This window comes from Coregonus lavaretus (genome assembly GCF_964263955.1).
Source record: "Coregonus lavaretus genome assembly, chromosome: 33".
Taxonomy (NCBI): Eukaryota; Metazoa; Chordata; class Actinopteri; order Salmoniformes; family Salmonidae; genus Coregonus; species Coregonus lavaretus.
Window position 1 is genome coordinate 1,943,465 of NC_140020.1, and position 14,402 is coordinate 1,957,866.

The window sequence follows — 14,402 nt, forward strand, 5'->3', positions numbered from 1 at the left end:
GTACTGGCTTAAGCAGGGGGACACGTCTTGCACTGCAGGATTTGAGTCCCTGGCGGCGTAGTGTGTTACTGATGGTAGGCTTTGTTACTTTGGTCCCAGCTCTCTGCAGGTCATTCACTAGGTCCCCCCGTGTGGTTCTGGGATTTTTGCTCACCGTTCTTGTGATCATTTTGACCCCACGGGGTGAGATCTTGCGTGGAGCCCCAGATCGAGGGAGATTATCAGTGGTCTTGTATGTCTTCCATTTCCTAATAATTGCTCCCACAGTTGATTTCTTCAAACCAAGCTGCTTACCTATTGCAGATTCAGTCTTCCCAGCCTGGTGCAGGTCTACAATTTTGTTTCTGGTGTCCTTTGACAGCTCTTTGGTCTTGGCCATAGTGGAGTTTGGAGTGTGACTGTTTGAGGTTGTGGACAGGTGTCTTTTATACTTTATAACAAGTTCAAACAGGTGCCATTAATACAGGTAACGAGTGGAGGACAGAGGAGCCTCTAAAAGAAGAAGTTACAGGTCTGTGAGAGCCAGAAATCTTGCTTGTTTGTAGGTGACCAAATACTTATTTTCCACCACAATTTGCAAATAAATTCATAAAAAATCCTACAATGTGATTTTCTGGAGAAAAAAAATCTCAATTTGTCTGTCATAGTTGACGTGTACCTATGATGAAAATTACAGGCCTCTCTCATCTTTTTAAGTGGGAGAACATGCACAATTGGTGGCTGAATAAATACTTTTTTTCCCCACTGTAACTCCACCAGTCCTACTTATGATATAATCTACCAAGATTATACCTTTTTTTAATATTTTGTCAAAAAAATAAGGTTTTTTGTCAAGTAGTATATTTGAGTTCAACCACAATATTTGTTGCAATATTTGTTCTGTCGTTTCTGGAGGATTCAATTGAAATTGCAACCACATTTCTATGGCTTGTTTTAGAAATAGTGATATTTGGGAGATGATATCCTTTTCAAATAACTGAAAGTGAGAGGTTGTAATCTGAATAAAGGGAAAAAGGCCATTCTTGAACATTGGGTGAGACAATCTTACTAATTTGCTAGAGAACCAGTTCGGATTTAAGTATAACTTTTGTATGACTGAAGCTTTTAGTGATAGGTCTAATGCTTTAATTTTTTTTAATTTCTGTCCCTGAATTCATATTCATTATATAAATAGGCCCGTTTAATTTTGTCTGGCTTGCCGTTCCAAATAAAATTTAATATTTTTTTCTCATATAATTTAAAAAACTGTTCGCTAGGCGTAGGCAAGACCATAAGCAAATAGGTAAACTGGGATAATACTAAAGAGTTAATCAGGGTGATTTTTCCAGAAATGTACAGGTATTTACCTTTCCATGGTAGCAAGATCTTTTCTATTTTTGCTAACTTTCTATTAAAATGTATTGAAGTGAGATCATTTATTTCCTTTGGGATATGTATTCCGAGTATATCCACATCACCATCAGACCATTTTATTGGTAAACTACATGGTAATGTAAAATTTTTATTTTTTAGTGATCCAATACGTAATATAGTACATTTGTCATAATTTGGTTGTAATCCAGAGAGGTTAGAAAATGTATCTAGATACTCTATGAGGCTGTGGAGGGAGTCTAGTTGTGGATTTAAAAGAAAACATGAATCATCAGCGTACAATGACACCTATGTTTTTAAGCCCTGGATTTCTAATCCCCTGATATTATTGTTGGATCTGATTTTAATAGCTAACATCTCGATGGCCACAATAAATAGATATGCCGAAAGTGGACAACCTTGTTTCACTTCTCTTGACAGTTTAAAACTTTCTGAGAAATAGCCATTATTTACTATTTTACACCTAGGGATACTATACATGATTTTGACCCATTTTATAAGAGATTCTCCAAAATTGAAATGCTCCAGGCATTTATATATAAACCCCAGTCGTACTTTATCAAAAGCCTTTTCGAAGTCTGCTATGAATAGCAGGCCTTGTTTCCCATATTTTCCATAGTGTTCTATTGTTTCCAATACTTGCCTTATATTATCTCCAATGTATCTTCCATGTAAAAAACCTGTCTGATTAGAATGAATAATATCAGACAATACCTTTTTAATTATATGCACTATACATTTTGCTAGAAATTTTGCATCACTACACTGAAGTGTAAGGTACCTCCAATTTTTTAAATGGACTGGAACTTTATATTTTCCACTTGTATCCTGTTTCAGTAATAATGAGATCAGACCTTCTTCTTGAGTGTCAGATAATCTATCATTTACACATGAGTGGTTAAAACATGCTAATACCGGTCCTCTTAGTATATCAAAAAAGGTTTGGTATACCTCGACTGGTATGCCATCCAACCCTGGAGTTTTCCCGGACATAAAGTCTTTCATTGCATCCAGAAGTTCCTCCTCTGTAATTTCACCTTCACCTGAGTCTTTCTGTATGGCTGTTAATTTTACATTATCAATAGAAAAAAAATCTCTACAATTAGCTTCAGTTAGAGGAGATGGAGGCGACTGAAATGAAAACATATGCTTAAAGTACTTTTTTTCCTCCTTCAAAATATAATTTGGTGAATCATGGGTGACTCCGTCAATTGTAACCAGTTTCATTACATTCTTTTTGGTAGCATTCCTATGTTGAAGATTAAAAAATAATTTGGTGCATTTTTCCCCATATTCCATCCAGTTTGCTTTATTTTTATAATATATTACACTTGATCTTTCTTGAATAAGTTTCTCCATTTCTTTTTGTTTTTCCTCTAATTTATTCTGAGCCTCTATGTTACAGTTTTTATTGCCATCTATTTGTTCTGTTAGACTTTCTATTTCCTTTGTTAGTATAAACTCGTTTGACCTAAATTGCTTTTGTTTTCGAGATGAGTACTGAATTGCATGGCCTCTAAAGGCACATTTAAAGGCATCCCATACAATAAGGGGGTACCTAAGTTATGTCGGAAAAAGTCAGTTATAACATTTTTGACATGCGTTTTTCTGGATTTTTTTGTTGTTATTCTGTCTCTCATTGTTTAAATAAACCTTCCATTAAAATTATAGACTGATCATTTCTTTGTCAGTGGGCAAACGTACAAAATCAGCAGGGGATCAAATACTTTTTTCCCTCACTGTACATAATAAACTCAAACTCACTATTGTTGGTAAAGGTGAGGACCAAGAAGGCAGAATCCATTTCCTTAAATGTATCCATAATGGAAGGAAAATTGCCTTTATTGATATGTATACTCCAAATTCATACGATCCTACATTTTTTTGATACTCTGAACAACATATTGTTAGAATTAACAGAATTCCATCTGGTTATTGGGACAGACATGAATGCCATTTTGGACATGGGAGACAAATCTAATAAGACCAACTACAATCCACAAGCAACCAAGGCTGTCCAGCATATACTCTCTGATTACAACCTCATTGATGCCTGGTGAGCACATAATCCTAAAGTACACTTTCCACTCAAACAGGCATAAATCATTCCCATGAATCGATTTCATGCTATTATCTACACCTCTATTTTCCTTAATCAACAAAATAGAAATTCGACATTTGAGCTTGTCTGATCACCACACCTACTACTGCCAACTTCATATTTCAGAATCTCCTAAAAGAGCCACAAGATGGCGGCGTTTCAACATTTCATTGCTACAAATTCCTACATTCTGTGATGAATTTGAAATTTGAACTCCAAATTACCAATAAAAATTCAGACGATTCACCCGGATTCTATGGGATGCTACCAAAGGTTTTTATAAAAAAATTATCCAACTACATTTGGGTTGAATAAATCACAATTAAAGAAGATGTCAGAAAGAAGAAATGTTGTTAACTGTGTTAGAGCGTTCTTAAAAAGCACTCTTTTCAGACCAGGTAGCTATTACTCTTTCCAAAGTCAAGACAGAACTGAATTTATTGATAAGCCAGAGAGCAGAATTTGCCATCCATCGAGTTAGACTCAACCATTACTTCCATGGTAATCATCAACAAGCAACGCAGTAATGATAAATTAGCTGATATAGCAACTATTGAATCTGAAACAGGGGAATTACTATCAGAACTCAAATTAATAAATCAAAGATTCTCCCGCTTCTATAAAGAACTGTACAGCTTTGATTGTGAATTCATACTGCCAGACTAAGTCCTTTCTAAAATAATTAAGAACTCTTCTCCCAACAGAGGAAGCCACCTCACTGGGAGCCCAAATCTCTGTCAATTAACTAAAACGGCATTGGATAGCATGAATAAAGGCAAATCAGCTGGATGAGACGATATTCCTTCTGAGGTCTATTTAACATTTTGGAATCAATTAGGTCCACTATTGCTCAGAATGATTAATACAGCCGTTCACAAAAGTTCAGTTGGGAGAGATGTGAACACAGCACTAATTTCGCTTTTATAAAAACAAAAACCTCCGTAACATATTTTTTATGTACAAAGCCTTGCAAAAGTATTCATCCCCCTTGGCGTTTTTCCTACTTTGTTGCATTACAACCTGTATTTGGATTAAATATTTGGATATAAATGGATTTTTATTTGGATTTCATGTAATGGACATACACAAAATAGTCAAAAATTGGTGAAGTGAAATGAAAATTATAACTTGTTTCTAAAAATTGAAAAAAAATAATAACGTAAAACTGGTGCGCGCATATGTATTCACCCCCTTTGCTATGAAGCCCCTAAATAAGATCTGGTGCAAAAAATTACCTTAAGAAGTCATAATTAGTTAAATAAAGTCCACCTGTGTGCAATCTAAGTGTCACATGATCTGTCACATGATCTCAGTATATATACACCTGTTCTGAAAGGCCCCAGAGTCTGCAACACCACTAAGCAAGGGGTACCACCAAGCAAGTGGCACCATGAAGACCAAGGAGCTCTCCAAACAGGTCAGGGACAAAGTTGTGGAGAAGTACAGATCAGGGTTGGGTTATAAAAAAATATTAGAAACTTTGAACATCCCATGGAGCGCCATTAAATCCATTATTAAAAAATGGAAAGAATATGGCACCACAACAAACCTGCCAAGAGAGGGCCGCCCACCAAAACTCACAGACCAGGTAAGGAGGGCATTAATCAGAGAGGCAACAAAGAGACCAAAGATAACCCTGAAGGAACTGCAAAGCTCCACAGCGAAGATTGGAGTATCTGTCCATAGGACCACTTTAAGCCGTACACTCCACAGAGCTGGGTTATACGGAATAGTTGCAAGAAAAAAGCCATTGCTTAAAGAAAAAAATAAGCAAACACGTTTGTGGGAGACTCCCCAAACATATGGAAGAAGGCACTCTGGACAGATGAGACTAAAATTAAGCTTTTTGGCCATCAAGTAAAATGCTATGTCTGGCGCAAACCCAACACCTTTCATCACCGCGAGAACACCATCCCCACAGTGAAGCATGGTGGTGGCAGCATCATGCTGTGGGGATGTTTTTCATCGGCAGGGACTGGGAAACTGGTCAGAATTGAAGGAATGATGGATGGCACTAAATACAGGGAAATTCTTGAGGGAAACCTGTTTCAGTCTTCCAGAGATTTGAGACTGGGACGGAGGTTCACATTCCAGCAGGACAATGACCCTAAGCATACTGCTAAAGCAACACTTGAGTGGTTTAAGGGGAAACATTTAAATGTATTGGAATGGCCTAGTCAAAGCCCAGACCTCAATCCAATTGAGAATCTGTGGTATGACTTAAAGATTGCTGTACACCAGCGGAACCCATCCAACTTGAAGGAGCTGGAGCAGTTTTGCCTTGAAGAATGGGCAAAAAGCCAAGCTTATAGAGACATACCTCAAGAGACTTGCAGTTTTAATTGCTGCAAAAGGTGGCTCTACACAGTTTTGACTGGGGTGAATAGTTATGCACGCTCAAGTTCAGTTTTTCTTGTCTTATTTCCTGTTTGTTTCACCCCAAAAAATATTTATATTTCGGGGGGGGGGGGGGTGCGCACGGTGGAGGAAGTGTCTGGACACCAACGGAATCAGCTAGGCACCTACCCTGACACTCTAGCGACCACCCCATGAGAACCCTCTGTGGCCATGCAAAGGTGGGGTTGTGTAGTGCTTACCAGGGAAGACCAACAACAACAGGGAAATCGGGGGACAAAATAATACAAAATTTGACATGCTCTCTATGGGTCCTTTGGGTAACCATCGTGACTGGTGCTGTAACTTCCCTAAAAAACCCTGACTCTAATGGTCGACTGTCAAGTGCTTTGATGGGCAGTGGAGTGGATAGGGGAACCAATGGAATACCTAGACTTAGAGCTAACGACCTGTCCATAAAGTTCCCAGCTGCGCCTGAATCGACCAGCGCCTTCCACTGGGAAACTACTTGGTAATCAGGGAAGGTGACGTGTATGGTGCAGTGTGCAGTAGAGAGCTCTGACCGAGGGTGGGTTTGCGCTACCTGGGGTGATGCGAGAGTACCCTGCCTGCCGCCTCCAGACCCGGAAGAACACTGATGACAGCGTGCAGTATAATGTCCTCTTCTGCCAAAAGAGTGACACTGAAGCTGTCCTCTGTTCTCCCGGATCGCTGCTCCATCGAAACGGACTCCGAGTTGGGGGGGGTGAAACGGGCAGGCCACTCCCAGGACATCCTCTAGCAGCCAGCAGGTTGTCCAACCGGATGGCCATGTCCACCAGCTGGTCGAAGGTTAATATGGGATCCCAGCAGGATAGCTCCCCTCTGACGTCCTCTCGCAGGCTGCACCGGAAATCCGTCGATCGGGGCCTGCTCGTTCCACCCGGACCCAGCCGCTAGGATCCGAAACTCTAGGGCGTCCACTGCCTCAGTTGGACCAGACGCACGCCCGCCTTTCGTCCTTCGGGCGGGTGGTCGAAGACCGCCCGGAAGAGGCGAGCAAACTCCCCGTAGCTGTCCAACGCGGTTCCTCCTTCTCTCCAGACCGCATTGGCCCACTCCAGGGCTTTCCCCGAGAGGCAGGAGACGAGGGCAGACACCTTCTCCCGCTCCGATGGAGCCGGGCTGATGTTCACGATGTAGAGGTCCAGCTGCAGGAGGAATCCCTGGCAGCGGGCAGCCGTCCCGTCAAACTCCATCGGTCGGGATAGATGAATCCCTCAGGGTGCTGGAGTGTGGGTGGCCGGATCTGGTTGCTCAGCTGGTCCCGATGGGTCGGGTCCTCTCCTCTCCAGGCGTTGGGCGACCTGGAGAACCCGATCCATCGCTTCTCCTAAGCTGGCGAGCATCCTGGAATGCTTGTGGACCCGTGCCATGATTCCAGGCATGGGCTCTTCTCCTGCTGATTCCATGGCGGGTGTGTGATTCTGTGGCGTGTGATTTGGACGGAGTCAGGCGCAGGAGGGAAAATCACAGAATAAAGGTTTATTCCGTCTATATGTCGATACAAAGTACAAGGAGCTCCACCGAGCTCATATAACCTCCACAATAAACAATCACACACAAAGACAAGGGGGCAGAGGGAACACTTATACAGGTACTGATGAGGGGATATTAACCAGGACAAAGGGGCAGAGGGAAGACTTATACAGGTACTGATGAGGGGAATTGAAACCAGGTGTGTGTAATAAACAAGACAAAACAAATGGAACGATGAGATGAGGAGCGGCAGTATTTCAATAGAACATCTTGAGTTATTCTAGTATTACATTGAAAGATACTGATCTAATTATAAGTTTTGTTTATTTTTAAACATCTTTCTCTGAAAAATGTTGTCCCCACTTTTGATGTCACTACCAAAACACACACTTTAAAAGACTGCCATAAGCCACACCCATCCAAATATCACCAGGGGATGGGATTGCACCCCTCTCCACTATGACCACATGGTGAGTAGTCTGCAAAAAAATTTGAGAAAATGAGTGAGCAAGTTGTAAATCTTCACGTGTCGCTACGGAACGAACATCTAATGTATCATGAAATATGTAAAGTACGGTTTTGGGACAAAAATATACACTGAGTATACAAAATATTATGAACACCTGCTCTTTCCATGACATAGACTGACCAGGTGAGTCCAGGTGAAAGCTATGATCCCTTATTGATGTCACTTGTTAAATCCACTTCAATCAGTGTAGAGGAAGGGGAGGAGACCGGTTAAAGAAGGATTTTCAAGCCTTGAGACAATTGAGACATGGATTGTGTACAGTGGGGAGAACAAGTATTTGATACACTGCCAATTTTGCAGGTTTTCCTACTTACAAAGCATGTAGAGGTCTGTAATTATTAACATAGAGAGACGGAATCTAAAACAAAAATCCAGAAAATCAAATTGTATGATTTTTAAGTAATTAGTTTGCATTTTATTGCATGACATAAGTATTTGATACATCAGAAAAGCAGAACATAATATTTGGTACAGAAACCTTTGTTTGCAATTACAGAGATCATAGGTTTCCTGTAGGTCTTGACCAGGTTTGCACACACTGCAGCAGGGATTCTGGCCCACTCCTCCATACAGACCTTGTCCAGATCCTTCAGGTTTCGGGGCTGTCGCTGGGCAATACGGACTTTCAGCTCCCTCCAAAGATTTTCTATTGGGTTCAGGTCTGGAGACTGGCTAGGCCACTCCAGGACCTTGAGATGCTTCTTACGGAGCCACTCCTTCGTTGCCCTGGCTGTGTGTTTCGGGTCATTGTCATGCTGGAAGACCCAGCCACGACCCATCTTCAATGCTCTTACTGAGGGAAGGAGGTTGTTGGCCAAGATCTCGCGATACATGGCCCCATCCATCCCCCCCTCAATATGGTGCAGTCGTCCTGTCCCCTTTGCAGAAAAGCATCCCCAAAGAATGATGTTTCCACCTCCATGCTTCACGGTTGGGATGGTGTTCTTGGGGTTGTACTCATCCTTCTTCTTCCTCCAAACACGGCGAGTGGAGTTTAGACCAAAAAGCTCTATTTTTGTATCATCAGACCACATGACCTTCTCCCATTCCTCCTCTGGATCATCCAGATGGTCATTGGCAAACTTCAGATGGGCCTGGACATGCGCTGGCTTGAGCAGGGGGACCTTGCGTGTGTTACTAATGGTTTTCTTTGAGACTGTGGTCCCAGCTCTCTTCAGGTCATTGACCAGGTCCTGCCGTGTAGTTCTGGGCTGATCCCTCACCTTCCTCATGATCAAATCAAATCAAAAAAAAAATAATCAAATCACATTTTATTGGTCACATGCGCCGAATACAACAGGTGCAGACATTACAGTGAAATGCTTACTTACAGCCCTTAACCAACAGTGCATTTATTTTAAACAAAAAAAGTAAGAATAAAACAACAACAAAAAAAGTGTTGAGAAAAAAAGAGCAGAAGTAAAATAAAGTGACAGTAGGGAGGCTATATATACAGTAAAATAAAGTGACAGTAGGGAGGCTATATATACAGGGGGTACCGTTGCAGAGTCAATGTGCGGGGGCACCGGCTAGTTGAGGTAGTTGAGGTAATATGTACATGTGGGTAGAGTTAAAGTGACTATGCATAAATACTTAACAGAGTAGCAGCAGCGTAAAAAGGATGGGGTGGGGGGGCAGTGCAAATAGTCCGGGTAGCCATGATTAGCTGTTCAGGAGTCTTATGGCTTGGGGGTAGAAGCTGTTGAGAAGTCTTTTGGACCTAGACTTGGCACTCCGGTACCGCTTGCCGTGCGGTAGCAGAGAGAACAGTCTATGACTAGGGTGGCTGGAGTCTTTGACAATTTTGAGGGCCTTCCTCTGACACCGCCTGGTATAGAGGTCCTGAATGGCAGGGAGCTTTGCCCCAGTGATGTACTGGGCCGTACGCACTACCCTCTGTAGTGCCTTGCGGTCAGAGGCCAAGCAGTTGCCATACCAGGCGGTGATGCAACCAGTCAGGATGCTCTCGATGGTGCAGCTGTAGAATTTTTTGAGGATCTGAGGACCCATGCCAAATCTTTTTAGTCTCCTGAGGGGGAATAGGCTTTGTCGTGCCCTCTTCACGACTGTCTTGGTGTGTTTGGACCATGATAGTTCGTTGGTGATGTGGACACCAAGGAACTTGAAACTCTCAACCTGTTCCACTACAGCCCCGTCGATGAGAATGGGGGCGTGCTCAGTCCTCTTTTTTTTCCTGTAGTCCACAATCATCTCCTTTGTCTTGGTCACGTTGAGGGAGAGGTTGTTGTCCTGGCATTGATGCCCCACGAGGTGAGATCTTGCATGGAGCCCCAGACCGAGGGTGATTGACCGTCATCTTGAACTTCTTCCATTTTCTAATAATTGCGCCAACAGTTGTTGCCTTCTCACCAAGCTGCTTGCCTATTGTCCTGTAGCCCATCCCAGCCTTGTGCAGGTCTACAATTGTATCCATGATGTCCTTACACAGCTCTCTGGTCTTGGCCATTGTGGAGAGGTTGGAGTCTGTTTGATTGAGTGTGTGGACAGGTGTCTTTTATACAGGTAACAAGTTCAAACAGGTGCAGTTAATACAGGTAATGAGTGGAGAACAGGAGGGCTTCTTAAAGAAAAACTAACAGGTCTGTGAGAGCCGGAATTCTTACTGGTTGGTAGGTGATCAAATACTCATGTCATGCAATAAAATGCAAATTAATTACTTAAAAATCATACAATGTGATTTTCTGGATTTTTGTTTTAGATTCCGTCTCTCACAGTTGAAGTGTACCTATGATAAAAAATTACAGACCTCTACATGCTTTGTAAGTAGGAAAACCTGCAAAATCGGCAGTGTATCAAATACTTGTTCTCCCCACTGTATAAACTGCATTTTGCTGATGTGGACATTTCTCTGACTGCCTTGTCACGATGTGTTGCTTCATCACTAGCTAGCAGTCTCTGGCTGCATCCCAGATGGCACCCTGTTCCCCACATAGTGCGCTACTTTTAACCAGCCCCGATCAAAGGTAGTGCACTATATAGAGAATAAGGGTGCAATTTGGGACGCAATCCTCTGTTTATTAGCTTTAGTGTAGAGAAATATTTCCAATCCAAGGTCCTTATTTAAACAAGCCTGTTGTGATTACTCTACTCTAATCACAACCTCTGCTTTAAAGGTAAATATAACTAGCTAGGCTGTCACAGAAACATGTAGCTAAACTAAGCTGGTGGTCGTATGGTATGTATGGGGGAGGAGTTGTCTGTGTGTGTGTGTGTGTGTGTGTGCCTGCAACTATGTGTGTGTGGTGCCTCCGCTGCGAGTGAGCATTATACCCAGGGCCAATAGGAGAGAGGGACCACACTCTAGCACATCCTGTTTGACTTGACCTCAGAGGATATTCTCCTTTCCCAAGCAAACAAACCGCCAGCCTTTTGGACCGTACCTACCTCTGTCTGAGGGCAGTCTCTCTCTCTCTCTCTCTCTCTCTCTCTCTCTCTCTCTCTCTCTCTCTCTCTCTCTATCTCTCTCTCTCTATCTCACTCACTCACTCACTCACTCACTCACTCACTCACTCCCTCTCCCACTCTCTCTCAGATCGTACCAACGTCGGAGGGGAAGGGAGGGGATGACAGACAGGAGGGTCTCTTCCTCTCGCTCTCTCTCCCGCTCCCTCTCTCCCTCCCTCTCCCACTCTCTCTCAGATCGTACCATAGTCGGAGGGGAAGGGAGGGGACGGGAGACAGGGGGATCTCTCTCTCCATGGTGGTGAACTGAAGGTTATACTACAAAGCAGGATCAAGGGGTAAGCCTGCTAACTAGCCTAAATATTCGGATAAAACACGTAATATTTTTTACAAAGATAAGCTTGAAATGGGCGTGGTCTAATAATTGGACGACATGGGTCCCATTGTGCCTGGCGAAAACCAAACACTGCATTCCACAGTAAGAACCTCATACCAACGGTCAAGCATGGTGTTGGTGGTGTGATGGTTTGGGGATGCTTTGCTGCCTCAGGACCTAGACGACTTGCCTTAATAGAAGGAACCATGAATTCTACAGGAGAATGTCAGGCCATCTGTCTGTGAGCTGAAGCTGAAGCACAGCTGGGTCGTGCAGCAAGACAATGATCCATTACACAATCAAGTCTACATGAAAATGGCTAAAAAGCAACACGTTTGAAGTTTCAGACCTAATCACAATTGAAATGTTGTGGCAGGACTTGAAACAAGGTGCTCATGCCCTTAAAGCCCACCAACGTCAATTCCTCCACAGTGATGTGATAGACTGGTCAACAACTACAGGAAGCGTTTGGTTGCAGTCATTGCAGCTAAAGGTGGCACAACCAGTTATTGACTGTAAGGGGAGCAATTACTTTTTCACACTGGGGCATTGGGTGTTGCATAACTTAGTTTATTAAATAAATGAAAACATTTGTTTTATTTGTAAACTCGGGTTCCCATTATCTAATATTAGGTTTTGGTTGAATATTTGATAACATTCAGTGTCCAAAATATGCAAAAATCATCCAGTCCAACATCCAGCCTACACATGGTAACATGAAAAGGATAACAGTCCATGTTGTGAGTAATGTTGTCCCACTGACTCCATTTTCCCTGCAGTGTTTTTGGTCGAGTGTCTAGTATCACCTACATTACAACTGACAAAACAACATAACAGCATAAGCCTGTTTGTGTGTGTGTGTGTGTGTGTGTGTGTGTGTGTGTGTGTGTGTGTGTGTGTGTGTGTGTGTGTGTGTGTGTGTGTGTGTGTGTGTGTGTGTGTGTGTGTGTGTGTGTGTGTGTGTGTGTGTGTGTGTGTGTGTGTGTGTGTGTGTGTGTGTGTGTGTGTGTGTGTGTGTGTGTGTGTGTGTGTGTGTGTGTGTGTGTGTGTGTGTGAAAACGTTGTGCGGTGAGTGGGTACAGTGCTGTAAAGACTTCACCACAGTGAGATTAGTGTCAGTCGGCAGGGATAATCCCATTGTCTAAACACTGCTGCTGACCCAAAGCTTCCTGGCGCGCACACTCGCATTACCGAACCGTGTTTCAAGAGAAGAGCATTACCGAACCGTGTTTCAAGAGAAGAGCATTACCGAACCGTGTTTCAAGAGAAGAGCATTACCGAACCGTGGTTGCGTCTGAAATGGCCCCGTATTATAGTGCACCACTGACCCTATGGGCTCTGGTCAAAAGTAGTGCACTATATAGGGAATGGGGTGCCATTCTCTGGTCTAAAGTAGTGCACTATATAGGGAATAGGGTGCCATTTTGGACGCAACCAAGTATATTTCAAGAGCACTACCATTGTAGGATGCTGTACATTTTAGTCATTTAGCAGACGCTCTTACAGTTAGTGAGTGCATACATTTTCAAACTGGTCCCCCCGTGGAAATCGAACCCACAACCCTGGCGTTGCAAGTGCCATGCTCTACCAACTGAGCTACAGGGGACTGTAGTCATGCTAATTCACTGCTTTTATCAAGTTGAGGTGGTGCTACCCTTAAAGCGAGAGCGATGCCTCTTTAGCCTATAGAGTGAAAGACTACCGTGTGTTTCCATAATTACCAGCGTTGAGTATACTAGTAGTTGTATAAGCCAGTGAAATGTATGCCACCTTTCCCGCTCTTAGGAAAGTGAGAATGTCAGTTGTATTCTACTCAAAATGTAGAAATGTCCAGCTGTTTCCATTGGATTTCTCTGATCAATTTATGAAAATCACTCCAAACCATTTCCCCTTATGGAAGGCATTTGGTCCATTGTTTCAGATTTGTGTTGGTGGTCAATTCCACTTTTTGATGGCACAGTATGCCATGTACATTTTACACAGTGCAACTAACCTCACTTTCTAAGAGTACTGAGTAGTTACTTGGTTCTGTCAGAAGTTTGGTCCCTCATTTAAGCACCATAAGCCATCTCTCTCCTCTTTGTTGGTGGCCCACTCTTTGTCAGTGACTTTAACAATGACACAAAGCTATCTTTCTTATTTAATTAAAGACGTATGGCGAAGGAGTTACATACGTTCCTCACTGTCAAAAGGTGGGGGTTAGTGGGGATTATGACCTCACTCCTCCCGTCAGTCCCACAGCGTCACAGCTTCACCAAAACAGCTTTGGCCGGCCGTTCGTGTTGCCGGTGTTGTGTAGTGAAGGGGAGAGGTCAGAGGATCCTGCTGGTTCTACTGCTGTTGACACTGAACACAACGCACGGAGAGAGAGGCAGGAAAGTTTCAAAACGGATACGGACAGTACAAGAAGTCCCGCTATATCAGTACAAGAAGTCCCGTTATGGAAGATCTGGAAAATCGTTAAAGACTCCAGCCACCCAAGCCATAGACTATTCTCTCTGCCTCCGCACGGCAGGCGGTACCGGTGCATCAAGACTGGCACCAACAGGCTCTTGAACAGGTTCTATCCCCAAGCAATAAGACAGATAAATAGCTGACATAATAGATACACAGACTATCTGAGTTAACCTTGTATCCTCATTGACCTTTTTATTTTTGCACTGTCTCTATGAACACTCACAGGGCCCTACACACACTGTCACTCCAAGACTCACAGGGCCCTACACACA